Source organism: Stenella coeruleoalba, assembly GCF_951394435.1.
Source record: "Stenella coeruleoalba genome assembly, chromosome: 3".
Lineage (NCBI taxonomy): Eukaryota > Metazoa > Chordata > Mammalia > Artiodactyla > Delphinidae > Stenella > Stenella coeruleoalba.
Window position 1 is genome coordinate 48634979 of NC_137148.1, and position 26031 is coordinate 48661009.

General features: G+C 42.4%; 1 long non-coding RNA gene across 4 annotated transcripts in view; it reads right to left on the reverse strand.

Annotated features, from left to right (window-relative positions):
* LOC307185014 overlaps positions 1–26031 on the reverse strand; it is a 224145-nt gene that overhangs the window by 59743 nt on the left and 138371 nt on the right. For 3 of the 4 annotated variants that reach the window (XR_013827839.1, XR_013827840.1, XR_013827841.1), the window contains exons 3-4: positions 15612–15733; positions 10200–10306 (exon numbers count right to left, since the gene is read on the reverse strand). This is a non-coding gene — a long non-coding RNA (uncharacterized lncRNA). The remainder of the gene's footprint in view (positions 1–10199; positions 10307–15611; positions 15734–26031) is intronic. The other variant, XR_013827838.1, reaches the window with a different exon arrangement.

The following is a 26031-nucleotide window of genomic DNA, read 5'->3' on the forward strand; positions in this document are numbered from 1 at the left end:
AGCGAGCAGGGGCTTCTCTTGTTGCAGAGCACAGGCTCCAGGTGCACGGGCTTCAGTAGTTGTGGTGCGCGGGCTTCAGCAGTTGCGGCGCACGGGCTTCAGTAGTTGCGGCACGCGGGTTCGCAGTTGTGGCTCGTGGGCTTAGCTGCTCCGCAGCATGTGGGATCCTCCCTGACCAGGAATCGAACCCATGTCCCCTGCATTGGCAGGCAGATTCTTAACCACTGCGCCACCAAGGAAATCCCTAGGATTTTGTTTTAATTAAAGTACCATTGTGAGGAACTTTTATAAAGCCATCCCGTTCTTATTGTGGCCACTGAGCAGCTTGAAAACATGAGAGCAGGTGACCAGGGGAGATGCAGAATGTCCTGCTCTGGGAAGGATATTTTTAAATGAACCTCCTGGGACAGTGCCTAGAAATCCTCTCCGGGTTTCTGTCCTCTGAGCCTCTGAAATCCTGCTTGCCCAGTGGTTTGCACACCAGAACTCCCAGGGTGAGGCTGCCACCTGGCCTGACTTAGTGCTCCCTGGTCCCCAAGTGAGGCTCAGACAACTGTGTAAACTATGTGCCTGTTCAGGCTTCATTTTGGGCATAGTGACTACACTGTGTATGTACGCCCTCCTGAACCTAATCATTCAAAAGAATTATGAAAGAGGTTTTTACCAGCCCTGTACATGAATGTGATAAGACTCCTGTTGAAAATTAAATCACGTGTGCACAGCCCTCATGGTTTCTCACATAATGCCCTTGCCCGTGTGCATTCCCTCCCTCCTTCTCTCCAACCTAGTAAGTCATCTATTTGCCTTTGATATGTTCCTTTTGCCCTTCGATGTTGAAACATTCACAGAATTAAAAGCCAAGAGGAAGAGGTAGGGATGGGCCCCAGTAGGTCACTGGTTCTCCAACTACTGCACAAGGAATTGCCAAAAAAGAAAATGGAGGAAATGAAAGTTTACCAAGGAAAGGGAGAAAGAACTGAGAAGAAATGTAAAACACAAAGAGAATGACTGTCTTCCAGGCCATTGCTCTGGGAGCTAACATGGCCTGAGGGTCATGAGTCATGGATTTCTTTCCTGGGTAGGAGTGGGAAGACCACAGGACTGGGACTCAGGCCAACCCAGGGAACACCTGTCTCTCCCACAACAGGCTATGTGGTCTTGGCCAGATGCTTGGTCTTTTAACCTGAATTTCTGAATCTCTAAATTGGGATAATAATATTGTAACAATCCTGTTCAGAGGGTAACAGAATTAAATCATTTCATACGTTATTTTTGAGAGAAAGCTATGTTGGGCTTTTATGAGACTGTGTCCTTCAGACTTTACATTGCCTCACACAGAGTGAAAATGGAATGTCAACTGCAGGATATTTTTTGTTTCTTTTTTTTAAAGTCAATCCAGGAACACTTCTGGACCTTCTAATGTGTGTTCAACCTGCACCATGTAAATTACGATTTACAGAGGTACCAGCTGCCCTATTCTTGGCCTCCCCAGGCCCCAACAATCCCCTCCATACGCCTGCTTCTAAGGTCCCAACATATCATTTTCAAATACTGAAAACAATGATTCAACTGCTCTTGTCAGGTCTCTGGTCATCCCCTTCCTTGTGACCAAATCCAATGGACACTTCTCTGTTCTCATCTTATTTGGCTACTTCCTATTTCCTGGAACTCTCTCTTACCTTGGCTTTTGTCACATCACTCTCTCTCTTGATATTCCTTATCTCAGTGGATCTTTCCTTTTTCTCCACTGTTGTCTTCATCTCCTCTCTCAGTTTCACATGTTACTATTACTCAGGGCTCAGTCCTACCCTTCCTTTCTTTCCTCCCTCTCTTCCTCCTTCCCCCTTCTTCCCTCCCCCCTCCCTCTCTCCCTCCCTCCCCTCTTTCGTCCCTTCTTTCCTCCCTCCCTCCCTCCCTTCCTTCCTCCCTTCCTTCCTTCCATCCTTTTCTGTATATGCTCTCCCCCCCCCCCCCGTGATCTCATCATTACCAATGTTTAATTCTATGGATATGCTAATGAGTGCCAAATTTATAACTGCAGCCCGTACTTCTCAGAGACCCATATTTACCTATCCAACTGCCTATTTGATGCTCTTCACTTGAATGTATCAGAAACCTCTCAATTTTAATATTTTTGAAACAAAAATCTTTATTTCTAGCCCCCAAACTTGCCTTTCCACCTCCCCATGTAAGTACTCAGCACCTAGAGGAAAAACCATGCATTCATTCTTTTTTTTTTTTTTTTTTTGTGGTAAGCGGGCCTCTCAGTGTTGTGGCCTCTCCTGTTGCGGAGCACAGGCTCCGGACAAGCAGGCTCAGCGGCCATGGCTCATGGGCCTAGCCGCTCCGTGGCATGTGGGATCTTCCCGGACCGGGACACGAACCTGTGTTCCCTGCATCTGCAGGTGGACTCTTAACCACTGTGCCACCAGGGAAGCCCCATGCATTCATTCTTGATTCTCTACTTCCTACACTGTCAGTATCCAACCTACCACCAAATCCTATAGAGCCAACCTGAAAAATGTGTCATGAACATGTCCATCTCCACCGACCACCATCCCAGGCCAGACCACCATCGTCTCTCATCTGATCCACTCCAACACCTCCCTCTCTAGTGCCAACTTTTGTTCTTCCTTCTACTCAATCCATTCTCCACACAGCAGGAAAGTAAATTATAACATAAATCAGATCAACATTATGCAAAAATTGGATCATGCCATTCCCCCACTTAAAACTCCTTAATGGCTTTCTATTTCACCTGGAACAAAATTTAGTTTCTTTATATAGACTCTTGGGCCCTGCATGACCTGGTCACTGTCCATCTTTCCCACCTCATCTCATGTCAGGCTCTGCTCATGCTCAGCGATTTCTAGCCACGCTGATCTCTTAGTTACCCAAACATACCCCATTCTTTCTTGATTCAGGGCCTTCAAATGCAGTAGTTTTTCCTACACACTGTAGCACTTCTCTCTTTTACTCTTTTGCACTTGTTTAATGCCATGTCCTCAAGAGACCTTCTCCAACAATCCAATTTAAAAACAGATTTCTCCCACACACTTCCGTTATGGTCTACCTTAGCTCTTTCTTTTTTCCTTTATTAAACTTGTCACAATACTTAATTTTTTTCTGTTGAAAAAGTTTTTGGTGAAACTTCTGTTTCATCTGTGTCCTTCTGTAATATGTGAGCCCCTGGAGGCAAGAATGGACCATACTGAACTTGTTCCCCATTGTGTTCTCACTGCATAGCACAGTGGGAAGGGAGGAAGGGAGGAAGGGAGGAAGGGAGGAAGGGAGGAAGGAAGGAAGGAAGGAAGGAAGGAAGGAGGGAGGGAGGGAGGGAAGGAGGGAGGGAGGGAGGGAAGGAGGGAGGGAGGGAGGGAGGGAAGGAGGGAGGGAGGAAGGGAAGGAGGGAGGGAGGGAGGGAGGGAAGGAAGGAAGGAAGGAGGGAAGGAGGGAAGGAAGGAAGGAGAGAAGGAAAAATTAAAATCTTAATAATATTATCAAGAGTTTTCATAATCCTTTTCCTCAAATTATAGTTCCAGCTTGATTTTAAGACTTTGGACATACTTGAGACATCTATCCCTGTGGAAACTCCTAAATAGCCATCTTTGGTAGCTTCCAGCCCTTTGCAGGCCACACTCATATGTTCAAGAATTAGATCCTCCAGAAAATGACTGAAGTTGACATGATGTATGTCTAATTTGACTTCTTTGTGAAAACAGTATTCCCAAATAGCTTTTTATAGCAATAACCAATCAACCCAACAAGTATTAACTTAAATAGCGTAATTTTATAAATTATTGTGTACACCAGGATACTTCTGAGAGTAAAAAGTTACACTTTAAATAATAACTGAAGGACAAGGAGCATAAATTAGGACTGTCCCAGGCAAACCTGGAAAAGATGCCCTAACATTAAAAGACATCCTCATTCACTGTGTGGTTCAAATCTTCCCAGAGCTTGCAAGTAAACAAGTTAATGTAATGGTTAATCATAAAATCATATTCAAATCATATGGACTAATAGCCTACTCCACAAAATTCTTACCTTTATCTTCACAATTATGATCTATTTTGTATGACAACAAATTAGCAGGTAAAGGAACCCATTTATAAATATGAGGGAATCCAGAAGGGTTTCTTTGGGGAGAATTTGATAGGCATAATTGAGGAGATATTTGAAGGAGATTTGCAATCTCTTGATAGATGACTTTTTGATAAACCAATAACAAGATTAATAGTTAATGTTTACTGAACCCTTACTATATCCCATATCAAATATAAAATGCACTTCACATTTCCAACTAAAGGAATCCTCAAAACGACACCAGGGAGTACTTAGTATTAATCTCCTTACTTTACACATAAGACGACTGGGGTTCAGAGATTGAAACAAATTGCCCAAGATCACAAAATAGAGAGCCCCAAAGCTGGGCTCACCACCACATATGCCCTGCTCCAAAGCCTATATTCTTTGCCATTGTTTGCCTCTAAGACTATTTGCATTCCTGACTTCTTTTTCTTGTTGCAATTTAGACATCAGACTCTGCTCCCATCCACACTGGGATGCTCTTCTTCCATTTGACAGGGTACTCCTTTCTGTGCTATGATGAAAAGTCACAAGGGTGTCTCTGGCAGAATGCTCAGGGATCGCTATGGGCTGAGGGCTGCCTGTCTGTACCTGCCTAGAGGAAATGAACCACAAAGTGTTACAGCTGAAAAGGATCTTGGATATTTCACAGTTCCTTCCCCTTGCTTTATACATGAGAAAATCAGAGAAGTGAATTGACCCACCCAAAGTCACACAGGCTAGTAACCAAAAGCCAGAACCAGAACCCAGGTCTCCTGACTCCCAGTCCAATATTCAGTGGTGTAGAAATAATATTTGGAATATAGTATCTTTAGAAAATGTTTCCACATAAATATTTTATAGACTGTAAAGTAAATAATATATATTTAGAAAAACAATGTAAATATTTCATAGACTGTGGCACAACTGTCAAGTTTGGAATTAAATCTATGGTTCTGGAGCAGTGCCGCACACACATGATATGGTACAATACACTGAGGTCTGGGCAGCCATCCCTAAATTGTGTCTGCATTTTCCTAGAATGGCAGAATTCAGACTGCACAGCCAGCTGCCTCCTCGCCCCTCACATTCTCATTGCACAACTGCCAGGCGAGTGCAGTCCATAGGAAAAGGGGCTGAGCAGAGAGACTGCACATCCTAGAGATTTTTGCAGCTACCCCCAGAGAGTGAAGCTCTGGCCACCCTACATGACCCAGGCTAGAAAAAAATTAGAGATGTCTGGACCTCCCAGGCCACTCTGGGGTGCTGCAGCCACTACTTGCTTCTAAGAGACCATGAGGCTTGGGCAAGGAACATATTAGCCAGACAACAAATATTCATGGAGTGCTTAGGTAGCCAGTGTAGACCTAGGGTCAGAAATCCTTCCTGAAGTTCTGCTCTGCCTGAGGCCTATGGGATCTTGAATGGCCACTGTAGAGCAAGGAAGGAACTCCAACTGGGGTGGAATTTTAATGCCAGATGAGTAAGATGAGAGCTCAGATTCAGAATTAGAAACTAAAGACCTAGAGATATGTTTCTTACACAGTTCAACATGTGGAGTAAAACTTTATGCTGTTTATGTCCATAAAGTGAAAATATAAATTCCTTTTTATCTTTTTTGTTAATTCTCATCTCTGGCAAAAAAAAAAAAAAAAAAAAAAACTTCTGAAGTGTTTTGACATGATCCAGAAATCATTAAAATATAGTCCCTGGAATCCTAGAAATTAAGTTTTACATGAAGCATTTGAAACTACCAAATCCTATACAAATTTTAACTTTTAAAAATATCTATCCTACAGCCTTCCCTATATCCCCTTGCTATGGGCTGAACTATATTCCCCAAAATTCACATATGTTGAAGCCTTAACCCCTAGTACCTCAGAATGTGATTGTATTTGGGACTAGGGCCTTTGAAGAGGTAGTTAAGATAAAATGAAACCATTAGGGTGGGCTCTAATCCAATCTGACTGATGTCTTTATAAGAAGAGGAAGTTCGGTCACAGAGAGACACCAGAGGAAAGACCATGTGAGGACACAGTGAGAAGGTGGCCATCTGTAAGCCAAAGAGATATGCCTCAGAAGAAACCAAACCCTGATCTAGATTTCCAGCCTCCAAAATTAGGAGAAAATTAATTTCTATTGTGTAAACCACTCAGTCTATGTTATTTTGTTACGTCAGCCAAACAAACTAACACACCACCACCGCCACTCCCAACATGCCTCTCCTAATGAAATGCAAAGAGGTAAATCACTAGGTCCTGGTTATGGGTACTGTTAATGAATATACTATGTTGGTTACATTTATATTAGCACTCCACTCTGGACCTTGTAAAATTCTGAAACAGACTATAATAAAATCACATCTTACTTCTATATATCAGCACAGTTTAAATATCTATTAACACCAATAAACTACACATCCCTATTCAGAAGTTACTCATAGACACCCAGAACTGAAAGGCACACATCAGATATGACGATTCTGCACCTAAATGTACAGGTACCATTTCCTTCTATGAGGAAATGGGTAGAACTTCCACAGATCTGGGCAGCTTCATCTTTCAGGGATCATTGCTTCTTCCCCTTCCTCAGGTGAGTACTACCTTTCCTGGCCTCTAGAGTGTAGTCAACTCTTGGTTCTTATTCAGGATTTACTAGCTTGTGTATTCACCATAGGGGAAAAAAAATTAGTAGATTAATGAAAAAAATGTAATGAAATAAATCAACAAAAAATCTACTTCTTAGAAGAGGTCAACTGTTTGAAACTATATACCTAAGATGCAGGGCCACTACCACCTCAACCAATTGAAAACACTCGTCTGCTGGAAAACCCATGTTTCCATCCATGCAAAGGGAAGGAAGCAGTACAAGGTCCAACCAGCAGAATCTTGGGAGTTCTGGCCAATTGTAAACTCATGTCCGTGCACAGTCCCTTTCTTTTGATTTTTTTGGTCAACAAGGGGATGCTTAACTCTGCCTGCTCCTCACATTTTATGTGCTTTTAATCTGAGATTAGAGAAAAAGAGAAGTGTGCTCTGCAGAAAAAAATTTGAATTTTGTTGCAAAAACCCAGGATCTGGAGTTTTCATTTAATGCTAGAACCAAATTTGCAGAGTGTGGATGGCGAGGCAAAGCCACTGAAGCAGCTGACATTAAGAAGGTGGGTAATTTACCTTCAGAGCTGTGTGGCTTGACTGTGATGCATGGGATCTGGGGTATGAGACACTGAGCAATGACACATGGTGAGGTTGCCGACCAGACAGGTGCTGAATGATAGCAGTAGTGCGGGATAGAAACGGCTAGCAAAAGCAAGATCAAGCTGGTGCTGCACTTTATCACCTAGACCATCTTCTGGACAGCTTAGAAGGCAGAGGACCATTTGCCAAGTGACAAAGTGATGTCACTTTATTCTAATGTTTAACAAAAGAAGAACTCTGCCAAGAAGCAAACAATAATAACAGACTATTCTACCACTTTTCATCAAGCAATTTGTGATGTTTTGAGTCCCCTAAGTATTATTCTTGCATTATGTTTATACTTAGGTAACATCTGTAGAACACGAAATGTGTCCCTAAATATTTGACGTCATTTTAAGTAAACTGTTGTTCATTAATTCCATTACAGACAAGGTTCTGCCTAGATTTGTTTAGCTGCTATTGGGGGTTATCCATAACGCTTTCCACCTTTCCTGCTCTCAACCTCTCATGCACATTACCTCCAACACCTGACAGGTGATGGTACATGGGTGCATCTCATGCTGATGCCCGTGGCTTGGACTTGACATTAGAGCTGGGCCACCTGGAGCTCCAAATAGATGGTCTGCACATCTAAAAACAGGAGCCAAGCCCTTAGAAATTCCACAGGCCCCATGCATGCCTTTATCTTTGTCTTTGGAATGTATATGCTTGCTTTGCTATAAGGGAATATTTCTTTAGGAGAGGCTGGCTTTTTCTCAGTGTTCTGATCAATATCAGTGTTGATCTCTCTCTCTCTCTCTCTCTCTCTCTCTCTCTCTCTCTCTCTCACACACACACACACACACACACACACACAGACACACACACACACACACACACACACACACACACTCACAAATGATAACTCCCTATACAGAATGCTTTGACTTGATCTCCATATTTTACCATTGTCTTTGTCACGGAGACATCTATACATTGTTTATAATACCAGATTTATAAGTGGTTTGAGGATAAACTCTTGTGTTTAATCAAACACACAAGCTTGCCTTCTTTTTACTCTCCCCCACTTTTTTTTTCTTAAACTTAGATTTCCAGTTATCAAACAAATTGGTGCAATTGTCAGAACGTGTTGAGAATAATACAATTAACAACTTCCTGCAGACCAGCGATTCAAACGTTATGCTTCCTTGAGCTAGACTCCAGGTCTTGCGGACTGCTGGGTCCTTGTGCTGCCTTACAGAGAGGTTCATGATGGAGCCACACTGCATGTGGACCACACAGCCCAGCAACACCACTGTGACACCAGTGAGACAGCAGGGGTGGAGCTTGAAAGAAGTACTGTGAAAACTATACTTACTGGTTACTGAGACAGGATGCTCAGAGGCAACTCCCACCCAGCATCCATGGCTAAAGCTGAGAATCCCTGCAAGTGCCACCCAGCCCCAAGACACCCTGCCTGACTGCTGAGAGAGCCATAGCACCAGAAACATAGGAATTATTGATCTGTAAATGATCAAGTTTCTTCATACCAGCTGACATGTTACAACAGAGCCTGAACTCCATTCTAATGGGTTGTGAAAAGCCTGCTTTTCCAAGGTGGCCCTTCTAACTTACCCAACACCTTACACCCATATATCCGTAGTCTTCCACAGTCTGGCCAGACCAGAGCAGGAACATGGTATATGAACTCATCCACAGATATTTCCTGTGTTTTGCTAATTGTTCATTAGACTGTGAGTTCCTTGAGTTCAAGGACTGTGCCTTATTCATCTTTGTATTCAGGCACTACTGCAGTATTTGGTATGTAGTAGATGCTCAATAAATATTTGTACAAATTAAATGTTGACCCTCTTGGCAAGAGTTTTATATGTGGGTGTTATGGCTAGCAGAAATGTTAGAAGCTTTGATTTCTGTGACATGTAGCAATATATTATCATGTCAGTTTTAATTCAACGTTTAGTACACTCAGATTTTTGTGTCAGAACCTGGGTATAAGATAAGACTAAAATTCACTCTGGTCCAAAAGCTCTACAATTCAATTCTTATCAGATCAATTCCATGAACTTTGTATTAAGTATCGAGATATATGTGCAGGAATTACGAGGAGCATAAAGAAGGGACACTTAGCCTTTTAGGACACATAATGTCATTTGGGTGAGTCAGGAAGCACTGGTGAAGTACTTTTTCATTAATATCATTTGCACAAATAATATGCCAACTGAAAGTTCCCAAATTCCAGTTTGTAAACCATAACAATAGCTAATATTTTTTGAGCTGTTTCTACGTGCCAGACACCTTGCTAGGCTGCTTTGGGCGTACATGTCACTAATCCCCAAAGAGTCCCTAGGAGGCGGACACTATTACTATTTTCACTTTATAAATGGGGAATCAGAGAATAGGGAGATTGTGTAACATGCCCAGAGTTGCATAACTTGCAAATAGCTGAGCTGGAATTAAATTTAGAGACTCCAGTATACATATGCTCATGCTACTGAGAGGTCCTCCTCTACAGCTCTACAACATCCTAGAATATTCTAGCAATGTCTTCATCAGGCTTTTGATTTCACCAGGCTTTTTATTTTGATTTTGACAAAACTGGCATTATTGAATGATGAGTTATAGGACTGGTGAAAAGCTGAATTCCAATAATCTCACATATTCAATGTGGTAGCTTCAGAAGAAGTAGGAATATCAGAAGATATGACTATGTTAAGTCCTACAAACTGTCCTCAGCAAGCACCTGTCTACCCAGGCCTCCCTCTCCCTCTGCTTCTGTTTACTTCAGGAGAAGTCTCTCAGCTTAAGAACCACAGGGATGAAGATGACAAGTATAAAACTCTTTCCAATTAGCCGCAAGTATGGGTCAGTTTCAGGACCAAGATCTGGTCTGCGTTCAGTTGCACATCAATAATCCTTGGGAGTGGATTTACCCACCTGTGGTTGTTGGCTTTGAACAGGTATCTCATCTCAGCACTAGGTTTTAGTCAGGGGAGCAGACTCTCACCAAAACCATTCTTTATTGCAAGGGTCAGCAAACTTTTCTGTAAAAAGCCAGATAGTAAATATTTTAGGCTTTGTGGGCCATGTGGTCTCTGTCACAACTTCTCAACTCTGCCATCATAGAGCAAAAGCAGCCACAGGCAAGACGAAAGCAAACGAGCATAGCTGGGTTACAGTAAAAATGTATTTATGAGTCCTGAAATTTGGTTATCAGAGAGTTTTCAGGTGTCCTGAGTTATTATTCTTTTGATGTTTTTTTCAACTATTAAAAAAATGTGGAAACCATTTTTAGTGCACTGGCTCTACAAAACTATCCCAAGCTACCAGAATACCAGCAACTGACTGGGACAAAGTCTACCCAGCTCTCCCAGAGGCCATATAACTTCCCCCAGGACACAATGTTTGGCATGTCAGGCTTGCTGGAGGAGGGAGATTTTACTGATCCCTCTTCTTATTGTGCTACAATGAGCATCTCATTACAGAGGGAGCAACCTGGGCTGAGGTGAGCAGGTTAGAGTTCCTGGTAGGAAGAAATACTCCCTCCCCCAATTCTTGTAGTCAGTATCCCTGACAGTATGAATACTGTCACAGGTTGCTCATATGTCAGAATAGGTTTCCATGAATTGCGGATGATATTAATGAGCATCTTTGCAAAAGCTCCCTGTACTGTTTGCCAAGAAATAATCTTCACTCTGACAATAGTAATTAGCAATAAATGTTCTCTCTCTTTCCTTTTAAAAGACTGGTGTTTGAAATCGATGTGTGTTTTATAGATTAGCTATTTTTTGCTAAAAGAAACAAAGGGGGCTGAGGGTGATCTATATGTTGATCCCAAGTTTTCATTTATTGCCTCTGAGAATTCCAGCCAAAGTTTTGTTATTGTAGCTGGGGCGGGGCAGTGCAGGGCGGAAGTTCTATTCCTCCCCTCCTAGTAAGTGACATAGAGGTAAGATTCAAAATTCTTAAGAGAGGCCAGCAACTCTGTTGGTGCTTGCTTGTCCATAGTCCCACCCTTACCAATTTAGGGCATGAAACTGACTTTCAGCTACCAGGACTGGCATCTCTTTGCCTGAGGGTTTCCCTGGCACAATGGCACTGAGCCACGTTGTCCACTGATGTAGCAGACTGGAAATGCTGGGGAATTAAGGACCCTCAGAAGCAGTGTTAACCACTGACTAGCAAGGATCGGTGTATAAATACCCCAACTTCCTCACTCCTTGGGTGGGATAACTCCGAGGCAGATGTTCTACGTTGGCTCCCAGGGTTAGGTTTCTGCTTCCCTGGATGGTAACTGGTTTGGTAATATACCTTTCACTGGCTGCTTTCCCCTCCCAATTTCCTTCCCCACTCTCCTACTGGTTCCTCCTTCACCTCTCCAGTAAATTACCCGTACTCAAATATTTGAGTCAGGGTCTTTTTCTGGGAGACCCGGTCTTAGACTCTAACAACAACAACTACAAAAACCTGCTTACTTGGCCAGGTGTGGCCAAGGTCAGTAGTTTCCTCAGTGTACTTCACGACATCTTGACACACCAGGGGAAGGAGGACCAAGCAAATTCCAGATGACCAGAAGACTTGCCTTATATTTTCCAGAGAAAAGAGAAGGATCTATGTTCTTTGCAAAAACCACAAAGCCTAACACAATGTGGTCCTCCAATACCTCTTGACCTTACCTCCTACTACTCTCCACTTGGATGGCTGCATTCTAGCTTCTCTGTCTTCTTTGCTATTCCTGGAATATGCCTGGCACACTCCTGCCTCAGAGCCTTTGCTCTTGCTGTTCCCCTGCCTGGAGCACTCTTCCCAGATATCAACATGGTTATTGCCCTCACCTCCTTCCAAAGGGTCTTGTTTTAATGTCATCCTCTCCTGGAGCCTTTCCTGGATCACCTCTGTAAAACTGCCATCATCCCACACCAACCCTGACATTCTCTATCCTCCTGCTCTGCTTTAGTTTTCTCCATAGCACTTACCACCTTCCAGCATGCCCAGCCCCAGGCCTTTTCTCATGAAACTGCGCTGGGCAGTGAGAAGAGTTTGTATTCAGCTGGGTTACAACTGGTCTTTTTTTTTTCCTCCCACTAATTCTGTGTTATTTTTGCTTCAAAATTTGTTTGTTTAATTCAATAGATTTATATACAGAGAAATTACCTTGAAATTGTCCTGGGGGGCAACTTTTATAGTAAAGTTCTGGTAGAGCTACTGATTTTGGTAACCTGTGTTTGAGTCCCAGCCAATGTGCAGTCTTGAGCAAGTTACTGACTCTCAGTTTCTGCATCTATAAAATGGGAGCACTAATGCACACTCTGCAGGATTTTGTAAAGATTGAATAAGGTAAATTAGATAAAGTATACCTAGCAAGTTGGCACATGGCAGGCACTCACTCAGTGGCAGCTAATTTTATTATTGTGCAGAGTCATTGTGTAGAGGTGGCCCTGGCCCCTGAAGCTCAGTTATCTCTTAGAGGTCAACAGGGGACTCAGCAGAGCTCAAATCTCTTCCCAAATCCTATTGACAAGGACCTTGGGCATTACTTTGCTCTCTAAAAGACTATATATTAGTCAGCCCCACACAACGGCTTCTCCCTCTTCAGCACAGTTCTTCTGGCCCAGATCTTCAGGAGGTTTAAAAAGGCTTCACCCAACAACAAGGAGAGAAGGAGGTCTCCTACCTACCCCTCCTCGCAAAAGAGAGTTGGTTCCCCCAGTTAAAGCTACAGATAGAAAGCCTGCCTCAGCAACACCCTTACCTACAGCCAGTAGGGTGGACCACTGCACTCATTGGCAGCAATACAAAACAAAATGTGTAGACCAATGTCTCTCATTTGAAGAGGTCACTTGGGAGAAGTTGGAAAGCCAACACGTGACCAATAATTCTTTAGCGAGACTATGCACATAACATCTCAACTATCCCACAACTTGAAGGGCATGACATCAGGCACCATATCTCTTCGCTCACTAACCAGCCTGCCTGCCTTATTGAGCTACTCATCGTTTATGAAAGCTGCAGTCAAGTCAGGTAGCTGTGCCTGCCTGTTCCTCAGATGTCTCAGGAGCTCACATCTGTTCTGTTCTGCATGGGGTCCTGCCCTTAGGCATCCTTAAGGCATTTCTTCTCCCACCCTGTTTAGGAGCTCCCATTTAACAGCTCCTTGAGAATTCTGGTTACCTATTGTCTGCACTTATATAACTTGCACGTATGTTATGCTGCAGACACTGCTTGGAACTATTAGACTATGGACATATTCCAGATTCTGATCATCTGTGATTTCCAGAGGGTGACCTAAAACTGTTTAACCAGTCATAAGTTACAAAGAATACTGAGGTACAGCAGAAGGAAAACTGTACAAAGTCAGAAAACCTACCTTCCAGTCTCAGTACTGTCACTAACTCTGTGTGACTTCATCAAGCCTTGCACATCCCTGATCCTGACATTCCACCAATTTATAGATCATCTTTCAATACCTGGTGCTATGGAAGATCTGGAAGAATAAGGCAGGATCCCTGCCCTCAAAAGCTTAACGTCTAATTGAGGATACAAGATCAATATGCTTGTGATGAAGGAAATCAAGCAAAATAGGGCGAAATTCAGTGTTAAACTGTGTGGCATGGATACTCATAGGTTGCAGGGTCCCAACAGAGAAGCTCAAAGAGGGCCGGAGCATCCACAGAAGACCTCCAAGAAGAAGTTGGACTTGACTTGGGTCTTAAAAGATGGACAGACTTTTCAGGGCAAGGAACAGTGGGGATGACATTCCAACTGAGGCAGGAGTGAGCATGATGAACATAGGACAGGTGACTGTGGGAAAGTTAAAGATGCGGGTTACCCTAAGGCTGGACCAACAGAACAGCAGAGGACAATGAAGGTCAGAGAAACTTTTTGTGTGACCAACCTGGAAGTTATACAAGGTCATAAAAATTTGAATAATGAGGAGTCACACAGCTGAAAAGGACCTTATAGGTCTAGTATCAAGGAATTTCTGGACTTCCAAGCCCCAAGTCCCCTATTTTAGCCAGTTCCTTGACACATCCACTCCCTCCTTACCTGCCCTCTCAGCCCCCCACTGCCAGCTAACATGGAGCCCATGATTTGAAACAATGTGTATTCATTTAGTAAAATTCACTTATTTCCCCATTTTCACTTGCCAGTAACACGGAGTTGTCTGTTAGGGCTTCTGATAAACATGAGCTGACCAGTTTATTTGCATCAAGGTGATATAATCAACAATAAATATCAAAATAAATCAACTGCATGCTTTAGTAAGCCTATGTTCCCCAAAGAATAATACAGCTTATGTTTTTGAAATATAATAAATGGCCCCTGATTGGGAATCAATAATTTAGGTGAAACTCCTTATTTTGGAAACAAGAGAAGTGAGGACCAGATCTAGCCTTGCCAAGACCTCTAAAAGATTTAAAACAAACCCAGGGGTGCAGGAGTGTGGGAGCCAGGACCTGGTTCAGGACTGTTGGCCCCAGTGGATTTGAGGGGTGAGTCTGGGATGATGGCAGGAGGCTCAAGAAAAGCATGCATTAAGACAAAAGCCAGCATCTGCATTAGGATATGGTAAGGAATAAATAGATCCAAGGCATTTTGAAGAAAGAATCAAAAAGACTTGGCAATTGGACTCATGGTATGAAGAGGAGGATGTATTGGATCTTTGTAAGCCACAGAAACTGACTCTGGCTGGCAAAAGACAAAAACGCAAACAAAAACAAACAAACACAATAATGAAAGGATATGGGTATCTCAGAGAACCTAAGGAAAAGCTGAAAACTCATGTGGACCTCAGGTCTAGGTTGTAGGAAATGAGAGTCAGTTTCTTGAGGACCCTGCCACAGGGATGACTCTAGTCCACCATCAGTAATTTTGTCAATGTGCTCAAGATTCATATTCCGGGTTTCTGGCCAGAGTAACTAAAACAATGGTGGTAGTATTAGCCAAAGTCAGGGACCTGAGAAAAATACATGGTCTTTGATGAATCACTTTTCTTCCTAAGCCAGAAAACTCTAAAACTTCCATCTCTAAAATGCTGTGAGTTAATAAGTTGGAGTTTTGTTCTTTAATACTTCCTGTCTCCCAACTAACCTAGTGTTTTAGGTTAGATTCTCCCAGAATCACACTCTGAGACAAGGATTTAGGTGCACGTGCTTCACCTGAGGTGATCCAGGAAGCACCAGTAAGGGTGGAAGTGAGACAGGAAAGGGAAGAAAGCCAAGGCAGGTGTGTCCATGAGCAGATTATCATTGTGAGCAACAGGGCTCAGCCCCACTGGGGAGCTCTGCGAGACTAGAGAACGTGCCTCAGAGTTGTCCTATCAGAGGGTAAGGAGATTGGAGTACTTACCTACGAAATCTCCCCCGTCATTGGCGAGGGCTGCTTCCGGGGCGTTACCTTCTGGCCTGCTCTGGATGAACTGAGCATGCTCCCATCCTGACAGTGCTCTTGGCAGAGAGCTGCAGGAGCTGCTGATAGAAAACCATGGTCATGTAAGGGAACAGTGAAGGCCAAAGCAGTATGAGCAGGGCATCAACAGCAGCTACTATTTGAGTGTCTTTAACAGTTCGGCTCTTCACAGCATTTTCACCTTGGAGCCACAATAATGTTCCATCAGAGGAGCCCAATCAGGGAAACACCAGTGAGAAGCTCACAAGCAATACTGCAGAGCTCAGAAAGAGCCCAAGTCTGGGACTGCCTACTAGACCGTGCTCCTGTTCAACTTCATGGTCTTTCCCTTGTCTACTTTCTGGGGCTTCTTGTTTATTTTACTCCTGAAACCAGTGCTCCTTTTCTAAGTGACATTTTAATACCACCGTCCCCAGACAACCATGATGCTACCCTCTGCTGGAACATGCAGAGTAGATAAGTGGAGAAGTGTTACAATTTAAATTAGAAGTGTGAAAACAACACTGGGAAATTCCACTTGAGGCTTGCTCAGGAGAAAAATCAGCCTTCAGGAGAACTGATGGTCATTTTGGTGAGTGAGTGATGGAAAAGGTTTTGCTCTGATTTCGTGTTCACTGCCTTTGGAAGGTCTCACATGGCATCTTGCCTCGACTCTATGAATCTCAAACCAAGAGTAAGTATGATGAGAGTAAACTACTGGGTGCCATATTTGTGTCATGACAGATCCACGAGCTCAGGGCTAATCCCTTACCTGTCTCAGGTGGCCCAGTAATTCATCTGTTCTAGTCCACCTGTCAGGCCCAGACCTGCTGCGCCTAAGACAGTTACTTGAGCTCTCACTTCAGCTCAGATCGTGATGGGAATACAACCACAGAATATTCTCTGGGTATGCCACATGTATTAGTTATTATTCACTCACATTATTGTGTATATTTTTATTATCCACTTATCTAATTCAGATAAATTGGAAATAGTTGGTGGGGGCATCCCCCAAGTTATTTCTCTTCTATCTGTCTCTCTTTCCTTGCCTAGGTAAGTGATCTTTGATATCTAATTTATGCTATTACATACATGAGATGAAGTAACAAAATCAAATAAAGCCAATATTTATATCTTCCATTTATTTAATATTCAACATACGAGAATTTAACAAGTGATTGAAGCTAACACCTGAAACATAATATGTTTAAGAGGTTACCATACTATTATAAAAGTCTTTTATAATTTAATAAAACCCCTAATTACAGGCTTCAATAGCTTAACTGAGACATGCACCCCTCCCTAAATACCTCCATTTCCTACATGACCTGGCCCAGCCCTTTCACCCAGGGATGCAACTACATTCTATTCCCCAATACTTTGCCTACACATTACCTGAGTCTTTAACTAAGTTGCTCCCTCCAGCTTGAATGCCTGCTCCCAGTTAGACTCCTCCCTGTCCATTCTACTTTCCACTTCAATCTCTAAGAAGGCAGCATAGAAGACTGAAGGCATGCATTAGAGTTAGGTAGAACCAGGCTAGACAGCACCAGGCTTAAGTAACAGCTTTGCTCTTAACTAGCTACATGATCTTAAACTATTTACTTAGAACACTGAGGCTCAATTTTTCCATCTCCAAAATGAAAACGAGCTACCTTATTCCTAGTATGATTTATTTCCCATCTCCCAAGCTCCATGCACATTCCAAAGGAGCTCTGAGGTTTTCCCCTCTTAGCATCGTATCAAAGATCCTACTTATTTAAATTGTGAATGTAAATAAAAAATTAACATTATAAAATATATGCTCTCCCAGTCATCACCTTACTTGAGAGGAGATTTTTATACTTCATGCTAAAGAAAATCAGTTCTCAAAAGCAAATTCTGGTCTTCCTAATGATCGTGTGCCTTGTCTTTACTCATTCCAGAAATATCACTTAATTAATATTAAGGAAAAGTTATAAAACATACAAGGATTATATATGTTTCTACTGGACAGAGCTAGCTTTGACCATAAGAGGTTGAGCATCTACAAGCAATACTAGAAATACTGGGACAGGCCAGGAAGCTCATTAGGCTCTCATACAGCAGAGCAAAGGAGAAGAGAACTCTTTGCTCTGGAAACTCTTGCTTCCTGAGGAGCCACCAAGCTGAGGGGAAGGTAACCACAGCTGTGGGTAGCAATAGCATGGTAATGAGTACAGCCTTTGACACTGACCCCAAGTTTGTGGCATAGCTGAGGTCATGAGGCCTCTGGGTTCCTTCTTTCCTCTGGCAGAGTTAAATCTGGCTTCTGGGTTTTCCTTAGAGACCACTAAGGTCTTCAAAGCAGGCACTGCATTACTTGTCACTATTCCTCAAGGTGGCCCTAATCAATAGGGAGATACAACTACTACCACCATTTACTGAGGCCCTATTGGGCACCACAAGCTGTACAGTTGCTTATGTAGAACTATGGTTCTCATCATTTTCACATCATGGGCTACACAGAAATTGGTAATTTTTTTTTAATTAATTAATTTATTTAATTTTGGATGTGTTGGGTCTTCGTTTCTGTGTTTCTCTAGTTGCGGCTAGTGCGGGCCACTCTTCATCGCGGTGCACGGGCCTCTCACTGTCGCGGCCTCTCTTGTTGCAGAGCACAGGCTCCAGATGCACAGGCTCAGTAATTGTGGCTCACGGGCCTAGTTGCTCTGCGGCATGTGGGATCTTCCCAGACCAGGGCTCGAACCCGTGTCCCCTGCATTGGCAGGCAGATTCTCAACCACTGCGCCACCAGGGAAGCCCAAAATTGGTAATATTTTTATAGCACATTGGTATAAATGGATGAGGCTGCTTGGCTGCAACGACTGGTTTCAAGCACCAGCTGCTCTAGTCATGAACCCTAAGGGCTGAGGGGACAATACGTCAACCCACTTTTATCCATTTTACAATATAAAAATATGCCATGGCTCTGACAGATTGTTTCATTTCCTCTTACAATAACACCTGGAGGTAAATATTGTTATCTACTAGTTGCTTCACGAGTTCACATACTTAGTAAATGGTAAAGCCAGGATTTGAATCTGGTCTCTTTGATCCCATGTTACCTTTTATCTATTACAAATCAACCTGCTTTTATAGCTGCTGATGCTGACTTTATCAGTCTTGGAGATGTGGATGGTGGTCTTGCTAAAATGGAGGAGGACCTGAGTTTTGAGGGCCAGGCTGACACATGGGGCAGGCAGCAGAGAGATATTCCTATATATTTTCACATGTGGGTCTGAAAAGATCAGTCCTACAGACTTCTTTGTAGGTTGACCATCTAAAGGTGACATCAGTCCAAAGGGTCTGGACACCAAGAAAAATTCAGGGTAACAAGTCACCAGGGAAAGGCAACAGAGACCAGAATGAAATGAGAGTCAAAGCACCAGGTGAGAGGTGGGAACTGACACAATTCCCTGAGCCAGGTATTCTCAAACTTGAAGGCATCAGAATCATCTGAACAGTTTGTTCAAATGGGCATTGCCCCACACCTGAATTCTGTAGGGCCACTGAAAGAAAAATGTATTGATGAAAACCTGCAACCACTGGTGTGTTTAACCTTTGGTGTCTTTGCCAACAATTCAGTACTCTTCTACTTCCATAATTATTTTAACCCAAAGTATAGAAATACAATATTAATTGGCAACAAAAAAGTAACTGACCTCATCTCCACTCTCCCCCAGTCAGCTGAAAAGAGAATACCAGATATTAAATTCTCTTATTTGAGTTCTGGGATTATTCATGCAATGACATCATTACAATGATGTAGGACCCTGAGTCTTTTAAGGGCACCTCTCCCTTTGTCACAATTTCTCTCCTCCTTGTATCCTGAGTACAGCTAACACAATTCGCTGGGCACGGACTGGTGGCCCCTAAGCTATTTCAATCCCCATCTGGCTTCATTCCCTGTTGGAGAGCTTGTCAAGACAATCTGTCTCTGAATTTGAGTGGGCCTCTCTTCACTTACACTCCTTCAGGGGGAAATTGAATTTCTTCTGGAACAGGTTCATCAGTTGTTTAGAAGGATGCAGATAAAGCACAGGCCACTGCACGTTTATCCCTGAACTTTAAAGAAACCATAGATTTCAAAAGAAAATAAATCTTCTAACCCTTTTACAGTTATTCTCCCTTTTAACTAAATAACTGGCATTGAAAAGAAACCATTATTGAACATGCCTCCCAAGCCCTTTTGTAAGTGTTATAAGAACTTCTAAGTGACAAGGGCTCCTGTTTTTGCAGAAGATAGGTCCCATTGTGAGCATTTAAGAATAACTCATATTTAGTCAAAATAGGCAATCATTTTTATTTTTTCTAAAGACTTGTCCACCAGAAGCAAACTCAAAATAATAAATAATATAAAAGATTTGTCCACCAGAAGCAAACTTAAAATGCATCTGTAAGCGCCAGAGTCAGTTTCAGGCTTCGAGCACTCCTGTTAGAATCCATGTTTGAGGGAAGGTAGTCCAGAGAGCATCTTGGAAAGGCACCAGGCAACATAACAGAGTTTGAAAAGGTTTTTTTCTTTTTTAAGTCAAAGCATTTTTGTACTTTCTTTGATGTTAAAAGAAAAAGATTCTAATAATGACATTTTGTACCAAGAGTCATTAGACCAAAGTATCTGCCTGAAGCAAAATTTTATGGCCAAGATATGAACCTGCAAACAGAACCTTAACTATTGTGATAGGAGATGACTATAGTAATAAAAGTGAATTTGTTAAATAAAATATGTTTATAATTCACTGGGCTTGGAATCAGGTAGGTGGGAAGAAACCTCCAGTGAGTCGTTATGATTTTGCAAAACAGTCAAAAGAGCAGTTCGCTCTGTAGGCAGGTGGAGGAGTGCATGCCCCATTGTCATTATTACAGTGTGCGATTTCATTTATTCATGGGGTGCCAGGGATGCATGCTCTTTTGAGCTGCTAAAACACAGTGGACAAAAGCAAGAAAACAGAATGAAATCCTGGCCTTAAAGAGACTGTGATAGAAATGTGTGAGCAAGTCCCATTTGGCTGATGACAGGAAACACTGAGAGAACATTAATGCAATAAGCTTTTGCAGACTGTGGTGGGTTTTTGCGATGATTCTGAAAGAGGTTAAGAGGAATACGATATAAATTCATTTGGAAGTTATTCTGGGCAGCCATGGCGTGTGAAAGAAAACAAGGCCTAGCCAAAAAGTGAGACTCTCATTGGGGCACAAAGACGAGAACCAAACAAAGGAAGGAACAAGGCTTACTATTGCAGAGGACAGAATTCAGCTATACTATAAGAAAAAAAATTTGGCTAGTATATAAAAGAAGAAAAGCTAGCTCTAGTTTTTCCCACAAATGGATGGCCTATAACATCACTATCAATAAGTCATATGAGGATCATACACAGGTGAAAAGGACATAGAAAAGAGAACCAGAACTTAGGGAAGGTTGTGCCTCCAAACAAGCCCAGATATTTCTATTTCTACCAAATTTTTTTTTAACATCTTTATTGGAGTATAATTGCTTTACAATGGTGTGTTAGTTTCTGCTTTATAACAAAGTGAATCAGTTATACATATACATATGTTCCCATATCCCTTCCCTCTTGCGTCTCCCTCCCTCCCACCCTCCCTATCCCGCCCCTCTAGGTGGTCACAAAGCACCGAGCTGATATCCCTGTGCTATGCAGCTGCTTCCCACTAGCTATCTACCTTACGTTTCTCTACCAAATTTAATATCAAATAGGTTTAAAAAGAGAAAGAGTTATGGTATTGTTTCTCCCTCAAAATTCATATGTTGAAGCCCAAACCCCTAGTACCTCAGAATGTGACTGTACTTGGAAAGAGGGCCCTTAAAGAGTTAATTAAATTAAAGTGAGGCCATTAGAGAGGCCTTACTCCAATCTGACTGGTGTCCTTATAAGAAGAGGAAATTTGGACACACAAAGACGTTCCAGAAATGTGTGCACACAGAGGAAAGACTATGTGAAGACACAGTGAGAAGGCAGCCATCTGCAAGCCAAGGAGAGAGGCCTCACTAGAAGCCAAACCTGCCAACACCCTGGTCAGACTTCCAGCCTCCAGAACTGTGAGAAAATAAACTTCTGTTGTGTGAGCCACCGAGTTGGTGGTATTTGTTACAGTAGCCCTAGAAAACTAATACAGAAATTGGGGGGGGGGGAATAAAAGAAAAGTTTAAATATCAAGAAGAAGAAGAAGTTCATATTAATAGTATGTCTCTTGTGGTTGCCAAGGGGAAGGGAGTGTGGGGGAGGAGTGGATTGGGAGTTTGGGATTAGCAGATGTAAACTATTATATAGAATGGATAAACAAGAAGATCCTACTGTATAGCACAGGAAACTATATTCAGTATCTTGTGATAAACCATAATGGAAAGGAATACGAAAAAGAATGTGTGTGTGTGTATATATATATATATATATATATATATATATATATATATATATATATATATATATATATGTATAACTGAACCACTTTGCTGTGCAGCAGAAATTAATACAACATTGTAAATCAGCTATACTTAAGTAAAATAAAATTTAAAAAAAAATAGTACGTCTTAAAAAATGATACAGAAATACATTTCTATGACCTTAGAAATAATCATTTTCCAGAAGAGAAAACTGATGGCCAGAGAGAGCAAAATTACTGTGCAAAGTCACAGTCAGTTGCTTATAACACTACCATTAGAACTCAGTCTCCTGACAGGGACCCTGAGCTGTCTCGTTTCACTCGCCTCAGTACAGCCTTGATGGGTGCAGGTTGAACAGCTGCCTCCAAGCTGGGTCTCCTCCACCCATTCTTCTGCTATGACCACAGCAATCTTTCTAAAATTCAAATACCACCGTGTATTCTCTCACTCATAACCTCAAGTACAAGTTCAAACTCCTCCACAGGTCTACTCCTCTACCCCAAAGCCATTTTTTAGGTCCCCAAGCAGGGCTGTGCTCTCTCTTCCATCCAGACCTCAGGGTGCTGTCCTTCTGCCTGGAGCATTCCCCATACCCTACACTTTGGATGGTAAGCTCCTATTCATTTTTCAAGTCTTTAGAGATTACTTCTTTCAAGAGCCCTAATTCTCAGTTAGCTGCCCTTTCTAAATTCTCCCCTTATTTCTCCCATTTTAAAGCTCACCGTATTATATTGTAATTGAGGCTCCAATAGGCTGTAAGCTGTATAAGGGCAAAAGCAGATTTGTCTCATGCTTAGTAAATCCTAGTTGAGGGAATTCTGTACTATGTCTGTTTTAGAGAGGTTTCATTTGCACTGCCTCATATTTCAGCAGACATCTGTTAATCTGACTAGCCCACTGTATTCATAAAGATGCTTAATAAAGACTAGCTGAATGGATGAAGAACAAGTTAACACAATACGTACTACTGCAGAGCAGAAGGGAGGCTGCATATTGTAGCTGCCTCATGCTTCACTGGTAAGTTGTTAATCTGACCCATTTTACCCATCCTCACCCAAAGAAACTCTGAGGCCACAGAGCATAAGATAGGAAAATTCCTTGAGGCCATCTAAGAAGTGGGTCTGCTGCGAAGGCTGTTGGAAATCTTGAGGGAAAGTTAGAAGAGCCTTTGGAAGCCTCTGGAACAGATACTTCTAGGACTGGTCTAGCTGTGGCCATGTCAGGCTGTGCTGACAACATCCCGCAGGGAGCTCAGGGAGAAGGGAGGGGAGCAGACGTGGGCCTGATCGAACAGTCTTCAAATCTGGCCAAAGCCCTGTGCACTAAAAGGCTGGGTGACTTGTTCAAGGTCACGAAGTTAGCCAGGCAGGAGGATAAGGACTGGGATTTGAACCCAGAAAGTGTGGCTGGCTCCAGGGTCCATGCTATAAACCACTACAGTACATGGTAGGATGTACTACTTGTGAGAATTCTTCCAGTGGGGAGAAGTGGTGGTTGAGGGTGTTAGACCAGACTCCCTCACTGGAGTTGTTGAGTTCTTGCTCTGCCTTCTTGCATGTTTGACATGCTGGAGAGGTCCAGCAGGTCCTTCCAGAAGGAAATATTTTTCTCTCTGCAGGTCTGGACTCCTACCAGTGGATTGTCACCAGTCAGAATAGGCAGGTGGCAAATTAATTAGGGAAAAGCAGGACTCACAGTCTTGAGAATAATTAATGTTGTCTTCTAATCGCTTTCCTCTGGGGGAAACTTTGCATACAGCTTAAAAGAAATGTCATCTACACCTCACTATTTCCAGAATCTGACTGTGAAAAGCAGCTCTTTTCTTTCAGAGCTCTGTAAAAGCATCGTTTAAAGGGTCTTTCTCTCAGTTACCAGCGAAGTCCACACATTTTCCTGCGGATATGACACCACATAGGCCCCTGTAATAGCAGAACTACCAGGAATGGTCAAATATGTGGTTACAAGGTGACAGGAAACCTCCTGCCCCTCAATGCCCTATTGCTCCCCCATTGCCAACTGGCACCTAAAGACAGTGATTGGGACCCCACAGAATACAGCACAAACATCTTGGGGAACTACAGAAGAGCTTCATGGAAATGGTATCACATGGCATGAGGTAAAGGATGAGAATATTCACAGATGAAAAGGAGCAGAGATGAACAAAGGAAAAGAGGTGAAATGCAGGGGACAGACAAAAAAGAGACAATTTGCTGTAGTGCTGGTTGTCCAAGGTGAGAGTAGGAGAAAATACTGCAAAGGGAGCCTAGAGCTAGTTGGTGGTGAAATTTTAAGACCAACCAAAGAAATGGTTTAATTTGGAAGGCACTGGAGAATCATTGAAAATTTTTGAGGAGAGAAATGACATAAAGTGCTATTATCTTGGAGCTGGAAGGAATCTTCCAAGTCCCTCATTTTACTGTTAAGGGAACAGACAGGAGAGGGTATTTGGCCAAGGTTCACCCAGAACTAGAAGTCAGGTCTCTTGATCCACAGTTCAGGGCTCTCCACACCAATTACCTTCTCTTAGCTAGTCCATTAGTTATGTCTGATTGTATGGAAGTAGTCACGGTGGTTTTCTATTTGTTTTTTCTTTTTGTTTATCATATTCGCGTTCCCACCCCTCCCTCACAAATGGGTTTGCTCACATGGTTAGGAGGTAGCTAGAAAACTACCGTTATCTTCATTGGTTAGTATGTCCCAGGCCCTGAGCTAAATGCTTTACATACATCTTCTCATTTAATCCTCATGATATCCCTATCACGTATCATTGTCCACATATAGATGGCCACATACTTTGCCAAAGATCTCACAATCACAAAGACGTGAGGCTAGCAAGACACGGAAACAACCTAAGTGTTTGGTGACGAATGAATGAACAAAGAAAATGTGGTATATACATATACAGTGGAATACTACTTAGCCTTTAAAAAGAAGGAAATTCTGCCATTTTCTACAATATAGAGGAACCTGGAGCAGATTAGCTAAGTGAAATAAGCCAGACACAGAAAGACAAATATTGTGTGATCTCACTTACATGTAGAATCTAAAGAAGTTGAACTCACAGAAACACAGAGTAGAATGGTGGTTGCCAGGGGCTGGAAGTTGGGGGATATTAGTCAAAAGGTACAAAGTCTCAGTTATGTAAGATGAATAAATTCTGGAGATCCAATGTACAGAAAAGTGACTATAGTTAATAATATTGTATTGCATACTTGAAATTTGCTGCGAGAGTAGATCTCAAGTGATCTCATCACACACTAAAAAAAGCAAACTCTGTGAGGTGATGGATAATTAGCTTGATTGTGATAATCATTTCAGAATGTGTATGTAGATCAAAACATCATGTTGTACACCTTAAGTATATACAATTTTTATTTGTCAATTATTCCTCAATAAAGCTGAAATAAACAAACATTGGTGAGGGGGAAGGGAGAAGAGGTGAGGCTACAACTCCACCCTCGTTTTTCGTTCTCCCAAGAGCAGGTTCCTTCCACTATGCCAAGTGCATGTCCCACTTTAGCACATGATGATACCCAGGGTCTCTTGAAAACCCCTGAAATCAAAATAGGTAGAAATAATTCCACTTTTCCCACAACTGAACACCAAGCGTCCCCATCCTGACACTGCTCTGACCAGAGTGGCCATGGCAGGGTATTAATCCACACCTGCCTGGCTCATACTTCCTTACTACATTCCCACAAGAATCTCCCTAGTGATGTGCAATCCTTATTCTAATCCATGCAAGCAGCAAAATTCCTGTGCTTTGGCCACATACAATTCACCTCCCCAACTCTGGGTATAAAGAAATTTCATCATATGTGCATTTTAACTTGAGGGAAATCAACCACACATGCTGGGCCATCAAGAAGACTGGAGGGAGGGAGGGAGGGAACGAGGGAGGGAGGGAAGGAAGGAGAATGAGACTTCCCTCCACCATTCTACTCAATGGTCATATAT